The sequence below is a fragment of the Hylobates moloch genome, unplaced genomic scaffold (assembly GCF_009828535.3).
Source record: "Hylobates moloch isolate HMO894 unplaced genomic scaffold, HMol_V3 SCAFFOLD_47, whole genome shotgun sequence".
In the NCBI taxonomy this organism is placed as follows: Eukaryota; Metazoa; Chordata; class Mammalia; order Primates; family Hylobatidae; genus Hylobates; species Hylobates moloch.
The window spans coordinates 267,551-289,435 of NW_026652322.1; the positions used below are offsets into that span (position 1 = coordinate 267,551).

At 43.7% G+C, this 21,885-nt stretch overlaps 1 protein-coding gene across 7 annotated transcripts in view; it reads right to left on the bottom strand.

The window, feature by feature from the left end:
* The window catches only part of LOC116463661 (synaptic vesicle glycoprotein 2B), a 195,402-nt gene that overhangs the window by 148,890 nt on the left and 24,627 nt on the right, over positions 1-21,885 (bottom strand). The window contains exon 2 of one of the 7 annotated variants that reach the window (XM_058434799.1): positions 16,643-16,730. The exons of the other annotated variants lie outside the window; for them this stretch is intronic. The gene's annotated coding sequence lies outside the window, so the exon portion shown is untranslated. The remainder of the gene's footprint in view (positions 1-16,642; positions 16,731-21,885) is intronic. 7 annotated transcript variants of the gene reach the window in all.

Sequence of the window (21,885 nt, forward strand, 5' to 3'; positions counted from 1 at the left end):
AAGACCTAAAAATAAGAATACCATTCAACCCAGCAATCTCATTACTGGGTATATACCCAAAGGAATATAAAGCATTCTATTATAAAAACATATGCACATGTATGTTTGTTGCAGCATTATTCACAATAGCAAAGACATGGAATCAACCTAAATGCCCATCAATGGTAGACTGAATAAAGAAAATGTGGTACATGTATACCATGGAATACTATGCAGCCATAAAAAAGAATGGGGTCATATCCTTTTCAGGAACATGGAAAGAGCTGGAAACCATTATCCTTAGCAAACTAATGCAGGAATAGAAAACCAAATATTGCATGTTCTCACTTATAAGTGAGAGCAAATTGATGAGAACACATGGACACATGGGTGGGGGGGAAAGCACACACTGGAATCTATTGGAGGGTGGAGGGTGGGAGGAGGCAGAGGATCAGGAACAATAACTAATGGGTACTAGGCTCAATAACCTGGGTGATGAAATAATCTGTACAACAACCCCCATGATACAAGTTTACCTATATAACAGAACTGCACATGTACCCTTGAACTTAAAATAAAAATTAAATTCAAAAAAAGAATTTGTTGTGTCTTGCTATTCAAAGCGAATTGCTACATCTGCTAAAGCTCTAAGTGACTTCCATAAAAAAAAAAAACAGTTCTCTTCATCACACCTTAAGGGAAAACAGCAACCTTCTGTATGCACACATTAATTAACACGGCAGAAATAGGTTGGAGTTAATTATAGAGCCCTCCTACTTAAAAATGAGGAATAGGCTGGCTGCCAAAGAAGGCTGAGTGCCATGGAATAAGGTAAGAGAAGTGGAGAAAGCATGGCGTCTCTATCCTGTGTCCTCTTCTGAGAGCTGTCCCGCTGTTGAAATGTAAATGGTTTGGTGGTCAATGCCTCTGAGCTGGCCACAAACTCAGCAAGTCTCTCAGCTTTGTCTATGTGCTCTCTCTCTCTTTAAGTAAAGGTCTTTCACCACTAGAAAAGATGCACACATCAATTATTAAGGAAGTATTATAGCAGGAGGAAGGAAAAATTGCATGCCATTTTCCTGGCATTCAATATTTTTTCATTATTTATTACTAGTATCCATCTATTTGGGGAAGTATAAGCAAATGCTTTTTTTAAAAAAGTCATGAATGTTTCAACCCAAGAGCTGGAGAGATATTGGACAGCATGTTACCCAAGGCCCAGAAAATACATGTTTGTTACTAAATCCCTTGAGTTTTCTTTTTCTGCTTCAAGCACACCAAGGAGAAGTATATTTGAGTGTGCTACATTCCTCAAACCACTCCAGTCCTGTATTTAACCTTCTGTTTTTTGTAAGTACATGTATCAGCTAGGAGTCTCATCTTGATTCCTCTAGCTAGTTCCTGCAGGTGTATAAACATTATCTGGCTTCTTCAAAGTAAAGTATGTGTGGCATCACCAACAAGTACTACTAGAGTAAATAACATTTTCCATTACAAAGAGAATGTATAACCCAAATATTTTAAAGGAGCTCAGTATTCTACCTTCTCCAAGAATGAAACAGAATCATGTTTGATGAGTTATCACTGCCTACATGAATAGAGCATTGTGTCTTAAAGGCTATAAGACTCTCTCTCCCATAATAGAAGACAGACTCTAAAGAATCCAGTGATGAAGAGAACTTCACCCATTTAGAAAAAAATAGTGCAGCTCACTGCCAGTGCTCATTTAATTTTGCATTAACATGCTCTTTGAGGCTGAAGCAAATCTGACCAATTTTCAATGCGAAAATAAAATATAAAAACTGTCCTTGGAGTTATTTCTAAACAGAACAAACATCAGAATCGTCTGAATCATCAGAATCATCTATTTCAGAAAAATTGGATTCATCAAATGGGTCTTCACCCAACAACTGTTCGAGAATGATGTTAACATCACACATAGGAATGCTGCGTTTTCTGGGATTCGACACTTTCGGCGATCGAGAATTACTATATTTTGTAAATGGAAATAGCACTACTAAAACCAGAATGCTATTGATAGAATGATGTCTTTTGTTTCCAAAGTCAATACACTAGAGCAATGTGAAAACAACAATAAAAATGAGATATTTTGTGACAAACTTAGGATAAACGCTGCCGCCGCAGGCACCACCAGCAAGTATTCTCGGGACAAATGGGAAGACGGTTAATGGCAACCTGTTTCAATGGTCCCCAGACCTGGGTGTGCATAATAATCAACTGGGGAACATATCTGAAAGGCTTCTGAGCCGTTCTAGACATACTGAATCATCTCTAATGGGACCCAGGCATCTGTATTTTGAACATGCCTTCCCCCAAGCAGTTCTTATGGACAGCCCTATGTGGGTACCTCCCATCCAAATCCAGATTCCCACAGCAACACCCCAACCAAGCCGTCCTCCACTCTTTGCTTAATTAATACCTCTTATGAGAGTGGACCCACCCGGTCTATCCTTAGACAGCACCAACAGTTGGGAAACGGCCTCCCTGGAACTCCCAGCCACTCCCTGTGCTGTCACAAGTGAGTAACAGGAGCCTCATTTATACTGAAGCAACAGATTCTGCTACTTGCACCTAAGAAACCATTGAAAGAAAGATGCATGCAACGATTCAAATTGCAAGCTATAAAAAAGAAGAGTATATGCTAAACTTTATATAAAAAATGATTTTCTTGTTGAATTAAGTTCAAAAAAGTGTTGAACACAACACAGTTTAGAATGGACCCTACTGTCCTCTATGGTAGAAGTATAGGTGATTAAGAATACAATGCAAAGAATATAGGTTTTTAAATCACACCTTGGTTGGATCCTGGACCTTCTATTTACTGTCTGAGCGGCCTTGGGCATATTATTTGACCCCTCTGATTTCCATTTCTTGGAAAGTTGGGATAAAACTAATAGAATAGGGCTGTTGTTATGATACAGGCATTCAATAAATGTTGGTTCCCTTCCTTCCCCTTCTTTTTGTTTTTCTTCTATGATCAGTTTGTCATGGGATCTTATCATCTCTTAAATATCTCCTGATCCAGTCTTTCTCTCCATTGCTAACACACCACCTACATGAGCATTCCTGTATTTCCTCAGCATCTCATTACTTAAATATTTAGGTTTGGAGGGAGTTAGGAAATAAATTAATACTTAAGGGCAAGCATTGTAATTTTTTTCAGGAAGTTGTTCTCTTTGTTCAGGAAAATATCTTGAAATGCCACTTGGGGCAGCAGACACCCAGACAGCATGAGTTAGCAATGCCACTTGGGGCAGCAGACAGCCAGACAGCATGAGTTAGCAAGTGAAAAGGTAGCAAAAGAGGTAATTAAATTGTTCCTCATTTGAAGGGAACTGGGCGGAGTAAGCACAGAAGAGAGGAGACAGGGGAGGGAAGAGAGAACAGCAAGGCTGTGGGCATGCAACAGGAACAGGGGTTGAGAATCAGCAGAAGTCAGAGTCAAGGGCGACTTTTGAAGATGCCTGTGAAATGCAAGAAATCTTGGACCTTTCCAGAGTGTAGAGTGGAGTGTGATCCCATCATATCCAGCTCTTAGGATTCAGGGCCTCCAGCTAACATCTAGGCTGAAATGAGTTCCTGCAAAGCCGTGTATCTTACCTCTCTGCCTCCCTGCTCTCTTTGTGCCATGCCTCTGCTCAGGAGCTCTGAGGATCCACTGTGGGACCCTGTGTTCTTTACTGCCAATTCCCATCAGACAGCGTCAGTCTTTTAAACATATACCCTTTCAGATACAGCATCTATCTCTCTGAATGTAACTTTCTGTAATATCCATTAGCAGAAAAAGATGTTGCCAAAATGTGACCTCTGTCCAAAAACAAAACAAAACAAAACAAAACCCAAACTATTTGGCAACTCTATTGGCTTGAACCCTTAGGAAAAAAATAATAATATGAATGATTTATTAAGCATTTGCTGTGTGCCAGGCAATAGTCTAAGCATTTTACTTATATTCTCTCATTTAATCTTCACAAGAGCCCTCTCAAGTAGATATTACCCTTACCACTCTTTAGACATTCAAAGCAAAGCTCTCAGGAATTTGATAACTTGCTCAAAGTCTCACAGATGGCAAGTGGCAGAGCTGGCTCTCAAAGGGGAACCTCTCTGCACCCTTGACCAGGACACCTCAATGAACTCACTTATCCCCTGGATTAGGAGTAGGTTAGAAAGCTAAACTACAAAGATGCTCCTGAAAACTCCAAGTCTTCCTAAAGAAGAGCAGGGCCCCGCTCTGCAAGACACCCTAGATGATGCCAACAAAAATATAGAACAGCTCTCACTCAGCATCGGCAGTTCCCAACTCAAGCCGTACATCAGAAATCCCCTAAGAACCCTTCCAAAATTGGAGTTTCTCAGGCCTCAGTGCAGACCTACTGAAGAAAATCCTGTGGGAATGGGGTGGAAGAAAGGGCTACTTTTTAAAAAATGGTCTCCAAAGAATGTAGCCAGTTCCAGAAGTGCGGTTTAAGAAACAGTGCGATCCTATGCCACTCTTAGCTATAAGTCCTGCCACCTGAGTGCTTGTAGCACTTCTGGCTTCCATCATGAAAATAGTTCTATTTTAAGAGAAGTTGGAAGAAGTGTGGAGAATCTTAGTGTTAACATATGTTCATGTGAGGCTATGTGGTTTCTCTTTGGTGCCTGTGGCCATAAGAAAACAGAGAGTCTTCTATCTCTGTGTGTGTTTATCAACCCTCAGCAAGGCTGTAATCAACCCTCATCCTATCATCCTTAATACAGAGGTGATAAACAGCCACTGAGCCATGCCAGAAACTTCTTCAAGACAAACAGAAGCATGCCTTTGGTAGAAGGTGGTGTTTCAAGCCACAAAAAATGTCTAGTACGTGCCCCACACCCAGTCCTGGTTAGTCCAGGAAGCCTAGCGTGGAAAGAAAAACTGACCGTCATTCATGTTCTCCACTCTGTTGGAGGAGATCAAAGAGGAGAGCAACGGGCTACTCCTCAGGCCCCAGGTTAAATGGAAGCAGACCTAATGAATGAGCTCCTGCTAACTCGGGGCCAGTTTCAGCCAAAAGTGTGTGGGAACTTAATTCGGAGGAACGCCACGAATTCGGACACAGGAGAGATACACACCTAATTAAAGCTTCCTTTGAGAAGGTGATATTTTTGTTCTCCTCCTCTGGGAGAAGCACTAGACTTTTGAGACAGAAAATGCTGAAAGGCATTTTTATTATTTTAAAATCCTTCTTAATGGATAATTGATGAATGACTTTTACTAGACTTTATTTATAGAATTACCTGATACTGTTAAAATGTTAAGGCTTGAGAAAATGTAACTTTGTTCCTAGCTGCTATTACTTTGAAGAAAAATAATGAGCATTGTGATACTCATGGAATGTTTGTTAATAGCTGGATGGACAACAGCTCAGAAATGTTTGCCTACACCAGTGGTTCTCAAACTTGGTGCATCAGAATCACCTACTGGGCCCATCCCCTGAGTTTCTGATTTATTATGTCTGGGGCAGGACCCAAGAGCCTGCATTTCCAGCAAGCTCCCAGGTGATGCCGATGCTACTGGTCCAAGGATCACACTTTGAGATCACTGACCCAGAGTATAAGCCCAACTTCAAATGATCTAGGCTGAGATGCCGGCTCTCACTCTCACCAAACTCTAGGAACAAAGTGGCCGGATCTTCCTCCCTTCCTTGGCTACCAGAGGGACCATATAGCTTGGTTTCTCCAGGACAATCTTAGTTTATGTCTTTTACAACCAACTGATGCCTGTTAATTATCTTAGTACCTCCTTGTACCCTCAAAATGTCTCAGTTTAGATGATAATTGTTACAGTCACTCTAATGTTTGCTCCTATTTGCTTAACCCTAATCTGTAGGAATCCCACATACCTAAATGGAGGGTGCTCTCTTTCAGACAGAATTTGCTTTTGCCTTCTCTGAGAGCCAGGGACACTGTAGACCTGGGATCACCTTAGCTGGGGTTGCAGCTTAACTTAGTGCCCTTGGCCCAAGGTTTACTCTCCTTACTGCAGCACTGATAGCGGTGTCTGCCCTCACCCTGCTTTTCCGTTCTGGGTGCTACTTGTACACCTCTCCCTGCCCCCACTTCCCAGCTCTGGTTTTAGCTCAAGGGTGGTATTTTTGCTGCTGTTGATATTATGGCTGTTGTTATTTAGGGTTAGAGAGAGGTTCCTTGGAAGTTTCCCTTACTTCTTTTTTTTTTTAACATTTTATTGTGGAAATTTTCAAGCACATTCAAAAGTAGAGAAAATAATTTAATGAACTACCATGTACCCACCAGCTAACTTGAACAATTATCAACTCATTCCAATCTCATATCATCTATACCCCTACCCAGTTCTCCAACCTCCTTCCCCTCACACAACCATTGGATGATTTTGAAGCACATCCCAACATCATATGATTTTAGCCATATGCACATCAGTAATCATTTTTAAAGAATAGGACTCTATTTTTAAATAATCAGTATGCCATTATCACACCTAAAAAGTGATAATTTTGTAACATCATTAAATATACAATCAGTGTTCACATTTCCCTAATCGTCTCATAATTTCACTGGTTTAATTGTTCAAACAGAATCCATATATGTTCTATACCTTGTATTAATAATTGGTTGATATCACTTTCTTTAATAATTTATGTTTCCCAGGCTATCTCTTTTTTATTCATTGTGCCTTATTTGTTGATGAAACCAGATAGTTTGTCCTATACAGTCATCTCTCAGTAACCATGAGGGATTGGTTCTAGGACTTCCTGCAGATACCAAAACCCATGGATGCTTAAGTCCCTTATATAAAATGATGTAGTATTTGCATATCATGTATGCAGGTCTTCTTGTATACTTTAAATCATCTTTAGATTACTTATAATACCCAATAAAATGTAAATGCTATGTAAATATTTGCTATACTATATTGTTTTGGGAATAATTACAAGAAAAAAAGTCTGTACCCATTTAGTACAGATGCAACCATCCATTTTTTTAAAAAATATGTTCAATCTGTTATTGGTTGAATCCATGAATGCAGAGTGCCAACTATAGTTCTCATACAATGTGTTTTGCTGTTTGCATTCCTATGGTGTCATTCAACATGTTCTTCTGTCCCCTGTGTCTCCCATAAACTGATAGGTCAATCTAGAACTGTGCTGTCCAATACAGTAACCCATAGCCACATGTGGCTATTTAAATTTAAATTAGTTATAATTCAATAAAATTTGAAACTTTGTTCCTCAGTCACACTAGTCTTATTTCAAGTGCTCAACACACGCATGTGACTAGTGGCTACTACGCTAGACTGTGCAGATACAGAACATTCCTATCATTGCAGAAAGCTCCACTGGACATGCTCCACCTCAGATTCAGGTTAGGGATTTTTTGGTTGGTTTTTGTTATTGTTGGGTTTTGTTTTTGTCTTGTTTTGGGGGTCAAGGCTACTTCATAAGTAGTGTTGTGATACTTCTACCAAGATACACATAAAATCTTGTCTTTCTTCATGTGATGTTAACACTCATTGGCAATTATTGCCTAGACCCTGTAATTCAGATTACAGAATTCCAATTCTGTCACTGTTTTTTCATTTGTCAGCTGGAATACTTCTATAAAGAGCAACTTCCCCTCATCTCTCATTTGGTTGTCCTGAAATATAGTTTGTATTGGAAAGGCAAAGTAAACACCTGGTTCTCTCTTCTTATTTACCAGTTTTCAAAATAATAAGTTGGTTTCCTAGCATCTTCCAAAAGTGACCAGTGAGGCGTTCTATTCTGAGCACCATTATAAACCTACAGATTTAAACATATTTGATGTGTTTCAATGAATTAATGCTACTGGCTACAATTAATAACCTGTGCAAATGCGTGTGTGTGTGTGTGTGTGTGTGTATATATATATATATATATATGTTTCACATTTTCCTATTTTTGTCCTGTAGTTTTGGAATAAAATCTTATAAGTGAGACTTCTGAGTCTGAAAGTAAATATACATGTAATTTGTCTTCCACCTCATGCCTGACACACAGTTACTCACTAGTGATTTGCTAATTGCTTCATCCATTGTAAATCTAATTATAAGTTAAAAATAAATAATAGCTTTGTGGTAAATGTTTTGAAGCCACCCTCATCTTCCATCTCACATTTAGAATCATACAATTTTTAAAACAATGGAAGTGGCTAGACTCTAATATGAGGGTGGCTTAAACAACTCATTAACTGGGGTGATTAGTAGTTGGAGGCTGGAGAAGTGTTCCACTGGCATATTTAAGTTTTTAATAACACCATTTAAAAAAGTTATACAACCATGAAAAAATACATAGGTCTTGGAGGTTATGTGACCTGGCCCTCTCACCTCCCAGCTGAGGAAACTGAGGCTCAGTGACTGCCTGCTTCTTACAAGTCACCCCAATAACTGGTTTACAAGTTGCATCATTCATACTCTTCCCTAAAAATCACATACCAGTGCTTTTGCTTTGCCTGCAGGTTGTCTTCTGCGTGGATCAAATTTTCATTTAGGAGCAGATAGCTTTTCCTTCATCTGCCAAAATCCCAGTCAAGGTAAATTGCCAAGAGCAACTGCTTATTCCTATAAGCAGGCTACCCAGAGCCCTCTTGCTTCTCCGGCCAAAGCTGCTTGCCCTCTGGTTTCATCACTGCCACCCACCTCTGGATCCCATGTGCCAGCCTCCAGATGCCTCTCGGCACAGTGGGAGAGCTGGTCAACCCCGCTGTCACCACCCGCTCCTCCCTGAGGGAAGGAAGCCGCCATTCCTGCTCCCGAGAGAGATCTGCTGACAACTAAAAAGGCAGTTTGCCTTACAGGAACCTAGAGCTTCCTTGCTCCAGGGTGTGGATGGAATGGTTGGCCCCACCTGGCTGTCAGGTCAGGGCTCAGCAAATTAGGCCAGTGATGAAATGAAGATGTAAAAGGCTTGCAGACAGCTGAGCTAAGAACCCTTACCCCACCGCACAGTTCTCTCCCTGGGACAAAGCACCCGAGGCGCATGGGCCTTCCCACTGGTTCTCCACTAGCTGGATCAGCACATGTAAATAAAGGTTTTCTCTCCAAGGATATAACTAAGGCCCTAAAGAGTAAGTTACCCACAAACTGACCCCATACGTTCTAGCTGTCGGATGCATCAACCCTACATCAAACCTTCCAGCAACCTGCCGAGGTCAGCCTCTCTCTCCCGACTGATCTGAGGTTTATACCTATGCTACACTGCATCTGAGTATGCCCACCTGAATGGCATCCTGCTAAGTTCTCTCCAGCAGGTCCCTCTTTGGCACATCAGAGACCGGTGGCATTTAATCTGGGATTCCCAGATCCCTAGGAGTTTGTGAAGGCAGTACTTTGTGAAGGTAGTAAAGTACACAAAGTTTTCAAAATGTTATGGTTTATATTCTCTTCATATCTAACTTTATATTATTTTCATATCTACACATGACAAAAAAAATCAAGGGTGTGTGTTGGGGAAGAGGCAGTGGCAGAAAGCTGCAATCGTGTGGTTCTCTTGCCCTCCTGCAAGGTGAAGGCTAACAGCACTTCCTCCTAGGAGCTGTGTTTTGTAATGAACAGAGAGGAGTTTTAGGAGAGGCAGACCTGGGTTACAATTCAGCCTTCATGAACTGCTAGCCATGTGAAATTTGAAAAAATAATCACTGCAAACCCATCTTTTGTCTCTAAAACTAGGCACATACCCCCAACTTCACAGAGCAAAGATGTGAAATAAGTAAGTAAGTAAAGCACCAGAGTTTCAGAAACAGTAATGGCTCAGTAAATGCCAGCTCCTTCTACTATTACCTTTCCCTGGCTTTTATGAATGAGCAGGCAGTATGGCGTCATGGTTTCGATTTTCATATCAGACAGATGCTGTCTTACATTCAACCCCACAGTTGTGGGTGACTTACCCCTCCAAGCCTGAGTTTTCTCATCCATGAAAGAAAATTTTCTTGCAAGATTGCTGTGATGATCAGAGATAATGTACCATGAAGCTCTTGCTCAACAAAAAGTACCTCTTATTGTTTTTCATGGTTTTTCCCCTCACCACCATGTAGGTAGGTTCCAACTGAGAAGTACGACACCCCCGACATGGGAGAATCTGAGGTGAAGTGGGAAGAGTGAAAGATTCATGCCAAACGCCATGCATTCTCAAAGGGGTGGATATTGCCTCCAACAGGATGAAAATTGGTTTTCCAAAAGGGCGATAACCTGCTCTTTGAGGGGAAGGAAAAACAATCTTAGGTATCACAATGGCTGTGGCCTCTCAAGGGCCACAGTACATAAAAAGATATACAGTGTATCTGTAGTATTAGAATTTCATGATGGCGGAGAGGAGTCCCAGCTACTTGGGAGGCTGAGGTGGGAGGATCAGGTGAGCTGGGGAGGTCTAGGCTGCAGTGAGCAATGATCACAGCAGTGTGCTCCAGCCTGGGTAGCAGAGCGAGACCCTGTCTCAAAAAAAAAAAAAAAAGAGAAGTACTGTTATACAGAGACCAGAAACATCTGAGCAGAAAAGGAAATGATTGCCTGGGAAAGCAATATTCCACCTCTGCATTAGAACGAATGGTTGGGGGAAGAGGCAGGCAGTGAACATAGGTGGAACTCAATCCCACCTGCTGGAAGCCTAGAAATGATTTTTTGGTACAGGGCAGTTTTTGTTGTTGCTGTTGTTTTTATTGGGGTTGTTTGCTTTTTAAAGGAAAGGAGCTAATAAATATTGAACACTTATGTGTTAGGAATTGTGCCTGGCACTTTATATATGTTACTCCAACAGGACCATGAAAAGCAGATGTCAAGTTTAACTGATGAAAAAACCGAGGTTCTTAAATGTTAAGCAAAACACTTCATTCCAGAGCCTGTGTTCTTTCCAGTGGCCATCCTCCCAAGTTGCTCCAGACAGTGCCTGATCATGCCCGGTGTCCTGGAGTCATTTGTAAAAAGCACCCCCTTTTCACTCTCTTGCAGGTTTGGATCCTAAATTAAATAATCATCCTAGTTGCAGCTACCTGGTGGCTCTGTCCATCCCTCAAGATATTTCCACAGGGAAGGCCTAGAATCCCAGCGATCTTGAATGGATTCTGAATTGTAGCAACATCCTTATCAGAAGATGCAAAGAGGTCCCTGGGAAAGAAGAGGATGAGTGATGACAGGAAAGTGGTGGAGAAGGCTGGGCCCATGGCTCACGCCTGTAATCCCAGCACTTTGGGAGGCGGAGGTGGGTGAATCACCTGAGGTCAGCAGTTCGAGACTAGCCTGGCCAACATGGTGAAACCCATCTCTACTAAAAATACAAAAATTAGCCAGGCGTGGTGGTGCACACCTGTAATCCCAGCTACTTGGGAGGCTGAGGCAGGAGAATCGCTTGAACCCAGGAGGCAGAGGTTGCAGTGAGCCAAGATCATGCCACTGCACTCCAGCCTGGGAGACAGAGCAAGACTCCATCTCAAAAAAAAAAAAAAAAAAAAAAAAGCAGAAAGAAAGTGGTGAAGAGGCATGGGAGGACCTTATTTTTAAGATATCTCAACATGCCTCACTTTTTAAGCATCCTGCAAAAAGCCCTCATGTGCATGTGGACATTTCTGAGCTCAGAGTATGCAAAACCCCAAATGTGATCACCATAAGTGCACTGCAGAAGTTCCAGCTTCTCGTGGATTGCATACCTGGAAGGCTCACTGACACCCGGGCGAGGGAGAACAAGAGAAATCAGAAGAAGCCCCAGTCAAGGACTTTGTTGCCATGGCGCCAAGCTGTGTCCAGTGACCCTGCTGCCTAGGGACAGGAAGCGTAGAGAGTTTGGAGTTGCAGACTCCAGACAGCAACCAGCGAGCACCTGCCTCCTGGGCAGTGGATGGAAGCCCTGCCGCCTGTCCCCACTCTGGCCTGGGCATTTTCTGCAGACCCTCACAGGGCTCAATAAATTGACATCTGCAGGTTCAAGCAGGAAGTCGAAGCTAGAGATGTGCTATTTGTGCCTACCTCTGAATAATTTAACACTCCCTCCAAAATAGACTATGATTCGAATTTGTCAATTCCCGTGCATTTGAGCAGAGAGCCTCAACCAAAAAAAAAAAAAAAAAAAGGACAAGGAAGAAAAAGTTCCCACACATATTGCCTCAGAGTAGTGAAACAGGAGGATGGCAGTTCAATTTTGTTTTTTTTTTTTTGGTTTTTTTGCATCAAAACCCTTTGCTTACTAGCGCATCAGCCCCAACAGGAAATGCCGTTTTTTCATGTCTAATTATCCCCGAGACCCAGTCTGTGCTGTGGGCAGGAGATGCAGGAGAAAATGTTTAATTCCTACAAATGCACTGGTGTCAGTTTCCACCTTCACTGCTTATTCTTCGCTGTGATCATATTGATGTATCGTAATCTCTATGATCCTCAGTTTCTTCGCCTGCAAAATGTGAATAATGATGTGGCCTCCCTCATGCGGGTGTTACAGAATTAAATAAACTAACGGAGGTAACATACATCTCTCAAGGCCTGGCACGCAACAGATGCCCAATAGTCTTTAGTCTTTTAGCCCTTATTATGCACTGGCCTTAAGTGAAATGGCGCCAATTCCCATGAGGAGCCAGAGACATGCACAATTTTCAGCCCTACGTTAACTCACTTGTTTTTTTTCTTTTCAAGAGACAGGATCTCACTCTGTTGCCCAGGCTGGAGTGCAGTGGTGCGACTATAGCTCACTGCAGCCTCAAACTCCTGGGCTCAATGGATCCTCCCACCTCAGCCTCTCCAGTAGCTGGGACTGCAGGCATGTGCCACTGAGGCAGGAGAAATAGGGTCTGGAGGCAAAAAAACCTAAGCTGTTTCACACTGACTTCCTAGAACTAAATCAAAAGGAAAACCCTAACTTTCCATGCTTAAGTAACAAAAGGACCAGAGGCTACTGGTCCCTTTGACCTTTTCTGCAGAGCAGATGGAAAATTGGCTGTCTGCCACAAATCAGACTGATTGAGGGTCCAGTCTTCGTTTGCAACTTTGTAACTTCACTCCAGCCTCTGAATGGTTGCTGTCCACAACCAATCAGACTGATTGCAGGCCGAGTCTTCATTTGCATAGAAGTATAACTTTACTTCACCCTGGCCCCTGATTGGTTGTTTTTGCAACTAATGTTCACACAGGTGTGTGACCTTTGTAACCTCACTTCAGCCTCTGGTTGGCTGCTTTCTGCAACCAATCAGACTGATTGTGGGCTACTACTTCATTTACATGAGGTAAGCATGAAGCAGCCAATGGGAAGCTTCTAGAGGGTATTTGGACCCGAGTCGATTCTGTAGCTGGGCCCTTGAGCCGCTGCTGGGGTCTGTGCCCACACTGTGGAGTGTACTTTCATTTTCAATAAATCCCTGCTTTCATTCTTTTGATGCTTCATTCTTTCTTTGCTTTGCTGGGCGTTTTTGTCCAATTCTTTGTTCAAAAGAGCAAGAACCTCAATAACTTGCAGTCACAACCCTCTACCTGTGACACCACCACACTTGGCTAAGTTTTGTTTGTTTGTTTGTTTTTTGAGACAGAGTCTCGCTCTGTGGCCCAGGCTAGAGTACAGTGGCACAATCTTGGCTCCCTGCAACCTCTGCCTCCCAGGTTCAAGCAATTCTTGTGTCTCAGCCTCCCGAGTAGCTGGGATGACAGGCACCTACCACCACACCCAGCTAATTTTTTTATTTTTAGTAGAGACGGGGTTTCACCGTACTGGCCAGACTGGTCTCAAACTCCTGATCTCAAGTGATCCGCCTGCCTCGGCCTCCCAAAGTGCTGGCATTACAGGCATGAGCCACCACACTCAGCCACCTTTTTGGTTTTTTTTTCAAATTTTTTGTAGCAATAGAGTCTCACTATGTTGCCCAGGCTGATGCCAAATTCCTGGCCTCAAGCAATCCTTCCGCCTTTACCTCCCAAAGTGCTGATATTACAGGCATGAGCCACTGCACCCAATCTGCAAACCCACTTTCTTTTGCCCATTACTTAGGCTGTCAAACACTCACAGTAAAATATATACATATACACATACACAGACAAACATATATGTGTATTACATGTATACATATATGTGTGCTTATCTGCTCAATCCCCTCAAGACAGATGTTCAAATCGATTGACCCCCAGTCCTGCTTGTCAATGCCCCTAGTTGTGCCTAGTTTTATTCCCCATGAGGGCCGTTCCAAACCTTTTCCCTGGACTGGGTGCAGTGGCTCACACCTCCCAACACTTTGGGAGGCCAGGGCAGGAGATTTGCATGAGCCCAGGAGTTCAAGACTAGCCTGGGCAACAAAGTGAGACCTTGTCTCTATTTAAAAAAAAAAAAAAAAAAAAAAAACAAGAAAACATCTTTTCCCTGAATCGCACCCCATCTCCAAAACCCTTTCTGACCTCATTCGCTAGTTCATTGAAAGCCTTCTCTCAGAAAGTCTCCCATCTTCACCCACTCCCTTCTCCTCCTCTCCCTCCACAGCGTAGCTACCCTTTTCTAAGGCTAACCCCCCACTGCTCTCAGCCCCACACCCTCCTATGTGTTCCTGAATTTGGCTCCATCAACCATCTCTTCCTTTTGCATCTTCAAGTTCCTTCTCACACTCTCATTTTTTACCCTGTAAAAATACTAAAATATCACACATCCTAAAGACATTTCCTTCAATCCTCTTTCCTACAAGCTTGGCCAACATTCTCCCCTCGCTTTCACCTCCAAACATCTTGAAGGACTCACTGACCCGTGCACCGCCACCCGCTCCCCTCTTCGCCCCCAGGACGACTCTTCTCACCTCCATGCAGGCAGTATGTCTGCAAGACTCACAAGCCACGTCCTGACTTACACGCAGGAGCTTCCTCTTGGTCCCTGTCCTCCGTGAACACCTACTTGGTCAGACCCCTCCTGCTTTGGAATCTCTGACACCAGCTTTCTCCTGACTCTTCTCCTTCCTCCCCGAATGCAGCTGCTTCTCTCTCTCTCTCTCATTCCCTGTTCCTTACCCTCCACTTCCATTTTCAATGCAAATGTTCTCTATGGTTCTAGCATGGGACTCTTCTCTTCTGCTTCTATTCTGTCTCCCTGGATGATTTCAGCCACTTCTGCCACATGATGCTTCAGCCCTAGCCAAGCACGTAACTCCAACCCTGACCTTGTCCCTGAGTTTGCAATTGGTTCCTGAGCCTGTTCACTGAAGAGAGCCCAATATGGAATTCAGTATTCCTTCAACACTCCTCCCATCCTCCCTCCCAGTTGCCCTAACCTAGGAACCTCAGCTGTGTCACTCCTCGCTCTCCTCAGCCCCACTTCCTAGACTTGCCAAGTCCTAGCCATTTCATCTCAGCATTACGAATCATCTCGTCCATCTCTCCTTTCCTTTCTTCTACCACTGTTCAGGTTCAGGCCTTGGCACGCTTGACCTGCATGCCGGCCACAGCTGCCCACGTGGCCCCAGGCCTGTTGTCCCTCTGTTCCCAATTCATCCACCCCCGGCATTCACGGCCATCTCCTTGGAATAGTTGTTAATATCAGCTCCCTTTGCTGAGCCTTTGCCAAGGACCAGGCACTGAGCTAAGCATGTTACATGCATTATCTCTCTTAACCCTCCCGAGATCCCCTCATGAGTACTCTTCTTGTCTCTCTTTTACAAATGAGGAAACAGAGGCTGAGGAAAACCACACTCATGGTCACACAGTTAGTAAGTGGCAGGGCTGGGATTTTAACCCAGGCTCTCCAACTCCAGGGCAGAGGCCAGAAGCCACGAAGTCATACTGCCTCCATCCACAGATCGTATTACATCAAACAGATCGCCTCCAAAGAAGCCTCCGCTGGCTCCCTTGTGCCTACCACTGTCCTCTGCATGGCCCCTAAAGCCATCTGCCAGATGCAGTCCTAGTCTGTGCCCGGTGTGCTGTGCTGGGCACATATGACCTTCTGTTTTGGTTCTGTCCACTCTTGCAGCTTCATCCATGCACTAGGGCCATGCTCCGGTTCTGGGCTTTTCCAAAACATACTACATATTTGCTGATCCCCACCATCGCACTTGACTCAGCCTCGATGCTCCCTCCTCCCCCAGTTCCATCTCCAGACAATTGATTTCTCCCCCTTCATCACAACCCAGCACTTTACATATACCTTTGCCACAGCCTTCATTTCACTTTATCTTATGAAATGGTAAATTTCATTTATGAAATGCAAATACATGCAAATGCACATGCATTCAACCCACTTGACTCTAACTTTCTTAAGGTTAGATATCTTCGACCTACTCATTTCTGTAATGTGTCACGTACCTACCCCAGGGCATGTTAAATATTTGTTGAAGTGACTTGATCCCAAGGATCTCACACATGCTATCACTGGGATTATTTCACTCCTGTTTGAAAGGCAGCAGGACACAAGACTTACACGTGGCCATGTAGGGCCCAAGGGCTCCCTGGCCCTCTGAAGTTTCACCAAAAAATCAGCTCACAAAAGCAGATTAATTGGAAGGCAGGCATACAACTTTATTTGATGTGTATTCATGGGAGCCTTCAGAATGAAGACCCAAAGACATAAGAGAAATTGGCCACTGTTATGCGTGGGTTCAACAAAGTATAGACAGCCATGGAGAAATATGATTGGACAAAAAGGATAGGATCTAGTGCTCATGACTGAGTGAGAAAACCCAGAAGACCTACCTGTCTAGATTCCTCTGGTCGTCTCTGGGCAGCATTCCTTCCTTCTGGGTGTGGGGCAGGGCCCTCTCTGGACTGAGAGACTTATGACCTATAGTCAAAGAAGGTAGGTCAGATAATTTCTTTATGGCCAGGTTTTACATAGAAAGGCAGAGGGAAGTGAGAGTAGTATTTTCAGGTTTTATGGCTGGCTTTGGGGAAAAAGTATTCTGGTTTCTATGATCTGCCCTGGGAAAGAAGGATTCTAGTTTCTATGGCTAGCCTTGAGAGAGACTGGGACTGACAGACAGATGGGCAGGAGAAAAACACTTTTGCTTCTGAGGCCTTCATTTTTGGATATAGTTTTCTGAGCACCAATAGCAATGTAGGGATCTCATATTCAGCTAGGTGAGGGCTTGCGGGGTGGAATCAGACCCTGGGTGAGTACCTGGTCCATTCACTTTTTCTGACTCTGCAGAAAAATCTTACTAACAAGCTGCAAAGATAACTGTCAAGGAAAGAACAGAACAGCTTTTACATTCTGACACCTCCTCCTGCTCTCCCATCCCACCTTCTTGGAGAACAGCCTCTGAGGATGACTCACTGGTGGGAGAGGGTGAAAACAGCTCCCAGGAGGGACTGAAATTCTCTGCTACACACAGAGCACAGTTGGTGATGGGATTTGTCCCCAGAGGGTGGAAACGCAGTTTCTGCACAATCCCAGATTAAATTTGAGCCCTTGGGATGAACCTGACAATGATAATAAGAGCCTTCGTAGGTATATTTTTCTCTTTTTCTCCAGTGCAATAGGTTCAAATACCTGAGGGATGTTTTTCTCTGCAGAGCACCAAATGCCATTCTTCATGACCTTATCCCAAGTTTCCTCACCATTCATAAAATGCATGTCACTTTAATGCTTATAATGAGAAAAAGAAAAGAAAAGCTCAAAGAACTACTCCTGAATCTGCATAGCTTTGCAAAGTTAGCACAGAAATTCTGGTGAACCCCTGGGACTATTACTATGCCCCAATATGCACAAGTTAAAACCTTAACTGCACTATGGAGGCAGCAGGCTAAAGCTCAGCAGAACGCTGAAACCACATGTCTCACTCCTCCCTCCCTCCACCCACCACACTTCCCCCTGCATCTCAGCTCCCTGCACACACAAACACCTTCTGGGCTGTCCCTGGGGCCCCTTCTGCGACTGTCATGCCTCTGGAGTATTTCTTTTCTTTCTCATCCAAAAGGTTATTTGTTCAATAGAAAGAGCTTTTCTTTCCCGAAATCAGGACGGTGTGGACAATCTGCTTTCTAAACCCCTACTGAGCCTTCCTGCTGAGGGACAGAAGAGTGGCTGGACAGTGCCGTCAGTGCGGTGGCTTGGAGAACACGATGCCTTCCTGGCAGTCCCAAGCAGAGGGCATGGCATAATGAGCTTGTTCTGGAACAGCCGCACAAAGGGCACAGTTGATCTGTTTCCAGCCTGGCCTCTGCCCGTTAATTAAAGTATCTCAAAAATGCTTAAATGTGCCTCCCACTCTCCCCACCTTGTCTTGTCCACACCCTTCTCTTTCTCTAAGATGAAGCTGAGCATCCCAGGGGGAAAAAAGCAAAAAGAATATTTTGTGAATATCCACCCTGTGCCCAGCTCAGAGCTAGAAGCTTGACATTCATTCAGTCCTCAAAAAAAGATCTGCAATATAGGTATAATTATCAAATTATCATCCCATTGTATACAGGGAGAAACTAAGGCAAGCTTAGAGAGGTTAAGCAATTTGCCCAAAATTACACAGCTAGTGATTGATGGGGCTATCATTTGAGTCCAAGTTCTTTCATTCCAAAGCCCATGCTATGTGTCCTATAACGTTGAAGTGGTGAGAGTGAACACCCTTGTCTTCTTCCTAAACTTGAAGGGAAAGCATTCAGTCTTTCACCATTAACTATCATGTTGTTCACTGTGGGGTTTTTATAAGTGTCCTTTATCAGGTTGAGGAAGTTCCCTTCTATTTCTAGTTCAAGTATTTTTATTATGAAAAGGTGTTGGGTTTTGTCAAATGTGTTTGTCTATTAAAATGACTGTGTAAGTTTTTTCTTTTATTCCATTAATGTGGTATATTACATTGATTGACTTTTTTTTTTTTTTTTAAGATGGAGTCTCACTCTGTCGCCCAGGCTGGAGTGCAGTGGCACAATCTCGGCTCACTGCAAGCTCTGCCTCCCATGTTCACGCCATTCTCCTGCCTCAGCCTCCCGAGTAGCTGGGACTGCAGGCGCCCGCCACCACACCCGGCTAATTTTTTTGTATTTTTAGTAGAGACAGGGTTTCACTGTGTTAGCCAGGATGGTCTCGATCTCCTGACCTCATGATCCGCCTGCCTCGGCCTCCCAAAGTGCTGAGATTACGGGCTTGAGCCACCGCGCCTGGCGACATTGATTGACTTTTGAACATTAAACCAGACTTACATTCTTGGGATAAATGCCATTTGGTCATGGTGTATAATCATTTTCTTACGTTGCTAGATTTTATTTGCTAGTATTTTTCTTGAGGATTTTTGTGTCTATATATCAGAGGTATTGGTCTGTAGATTTCTTTTCTGTATAGCAGCAATAGGAAACAAATACAATATCCCACTATTATCTCCAGATGGAGATATCAACCAGAATGTCATTTTACTTATCTGCAAGGAGAAATCTACCTGTAAGACAGAATCCTCATCTTGGCATGTTCAGCACCTCCTATCAGACCAACACAGGAGGTCAACCCCTATTTGGATGGAGGCTCAGGAACACAGAGTTGGAAGAGGCAGAAGCAGATGAGTCACTGCTCTGGGTCTCCATCTTAGAGCCTGCTGCCCTCAGGCGCACAGTAGGCATAGCCTTGCCAAAGGAACCCTCATACCTGAATTTGTTAGCTAGATGCTGTCTTTCTTAGGTGGTATTTGTAACTCAGTGCCAACATCACCTTCTGAGAAGCTCCTTTTTCTATGCATACTTGGCTGACCAATCCCTCTTAAGAATGTTAGATGTGTTCTTTCTTTAGAGTTGTGGCTATTAAGTAATCCATTTAAAGCACTTAGAACACACACCCAGCCAAAAGTAGCACTCAACAAACATCAACTATCATCATCATCATCTTCATCATCACCATTATTGTTACCAATATATTCACTTCAGTTAGGTTCAAGTACAGTAGGTTTGAGGACCCTTTTCTCTCTTTAAGGTGACTTTATTTTCTCACTCCTCTCTTTCTGCCCTAATTTTAAATGCCTGAGTTTTTGTTTTGTTTTGTTCTGCCCCTTGAGACAGGGTCTCACTTTGTCACCCAGGCCAGAGGGTGGTGGCATGAACACAGCTCACTGCAGCCTCAAACTTCCAGGCTCAAGCATCCCTCCCACCTCAGCCTCCCAAGTAGCTGGGACTACAGGCGTGCACCACCAGGCCTGGCTAATTTTTTTTGTATTTTGTGTAGTGACAGGGTTTTGCCATGTTGCCAAAGCTGGTCTTGAACTCCTGGGCTCAAGTGATCCTCCTGCCTCAGCCTCCCAAAGTGCTGGGATTACAGGCGTGAGCCACTGCGCCTGGCCAAATGTCTAAGTTCTTAAGGGAAGCCTCACTCCTTGCACTGACTGCACAATGATGATCATACAAAGGCCAGCTGGGATCACCATTGGATGATTTATAGTCTTTTCGGTAAATGAGAAAACGTGTGACTTCATGAGTGCAGTACCTGGCACAGAATAGAAACTCAACAAGTGTTTATACCCTCATGCACTGCTAGGCACTGAATTCTGTCCCTTCAAAATTCGTGTGCTGAAGTCCTAACCCCCAGAACTTCAGAATGTGACTGTATTTGGATAAAGCCTTTTAAAAGAGTTAGTTATGTTAAAATGAGACCTTTAGGGTAGATCCTAATCCAATCTGACTTGTGTCCCTACAAGAAGAGGAAATATGAACACATACAGAGACCCCAGGGTGCTGGCACCAAGGGAAGGCTATGTGAACAGGCAGCAAGAAGGAAGCCATCTGCAAGCCAAGGAAAGGGGCCTGAGTAGAAACCAACCCTGACCACACCCCGACCTTGGACCTCCAGCCTTCAAAACCATCAGAAATAAATTTCTGGGCTGGGCGCAGTGGCTCATGTCTGTAATCTCAGCACTTCAGGAGGCTGAGGCGGGTGGATCACTTGAAGTCAGGAGTTGGAGACCAGGCTGGCCAACATGGTGAAACTCCGTCTCTAATAAAAATACAAAAATTAGCCAGGTGTGGTGGCTCATGCCTGTAGTCCCAGTTACTTGGGATGCTGAGGCTCAAGAATCGCTTGAACCCAGGAGGTGAAGGTTGCAGTGAGCCAAGATAGTGCCACTGCACTCCAGCCTGGGTGACAGAGTGAGACTCTGTCTCAAAAAAAAAAAAATCTTTGAAAGAAAGAAATTTCTGTTGTTTAGATCACCTGCTCCATGGTGTTTTGTTATGGCAGCCCCAGCAAATGAATAGTCTTCTTTTGAGAAGAATTATTTTTGGCATTTGGGGATGGTGGAACGTTTTAGGATGACTTAAAGGAAGTCCCTGATCCCTCTGCAGGCCTGAAATTCTGTCTTGTGAAGTAAGGAATGCACATTTCCCCCTCCACGCTCTCTTCCTCACTGGCTCTTGTCTGCTGCACCTCACACTTGGTTGCAGGTGTCTCACTTCCTGAGGAAGGAGGTGCCATTAGCTTCATAATCGTCCCAAGAGTCCTGCCTGGGAAGTCGTGCCTCACAGAAGGAAACACCACTGGCATCGTAGACACAAAAACTAAAATCGCAAATGACAGATTCGTGACTTCCCCGAGGGAATAAATAGCGTGAACAGATGGGCCCTGAGGCTGGAACATTCATTTAAATCCTCATAGAATTTTGATAATTTAATGAATGTGGTGAGAAAAGAATGGCAAACCAGTACCAGCAAGCCAAAACACAGTTTGCCCACCTTGGTGTTTACCCAGGATGATTTTCCCATAATGAGGAGTGCAACAAGGTGACATGGATGAAGTATTTTCTGAGGGATTTCAAGCCTGTCTGTGAACTAGCAGCTTGCAAGCTGAATATTTTCTCTAGGTACCTCTTCAAGGCACCTCTCTGGGCAACAGTGCCAGGTGATTTCTAGGTAAGGGAGTAATTTATAGATATACCTGGGACACAGACCAAGTGTGCTTAGAGCCCAGGGTCGTCTCCCCTGGAGTTCAATTGTCTGGTTTTTCCAAACTGTCAAATCCTGCCTGTTCCCAG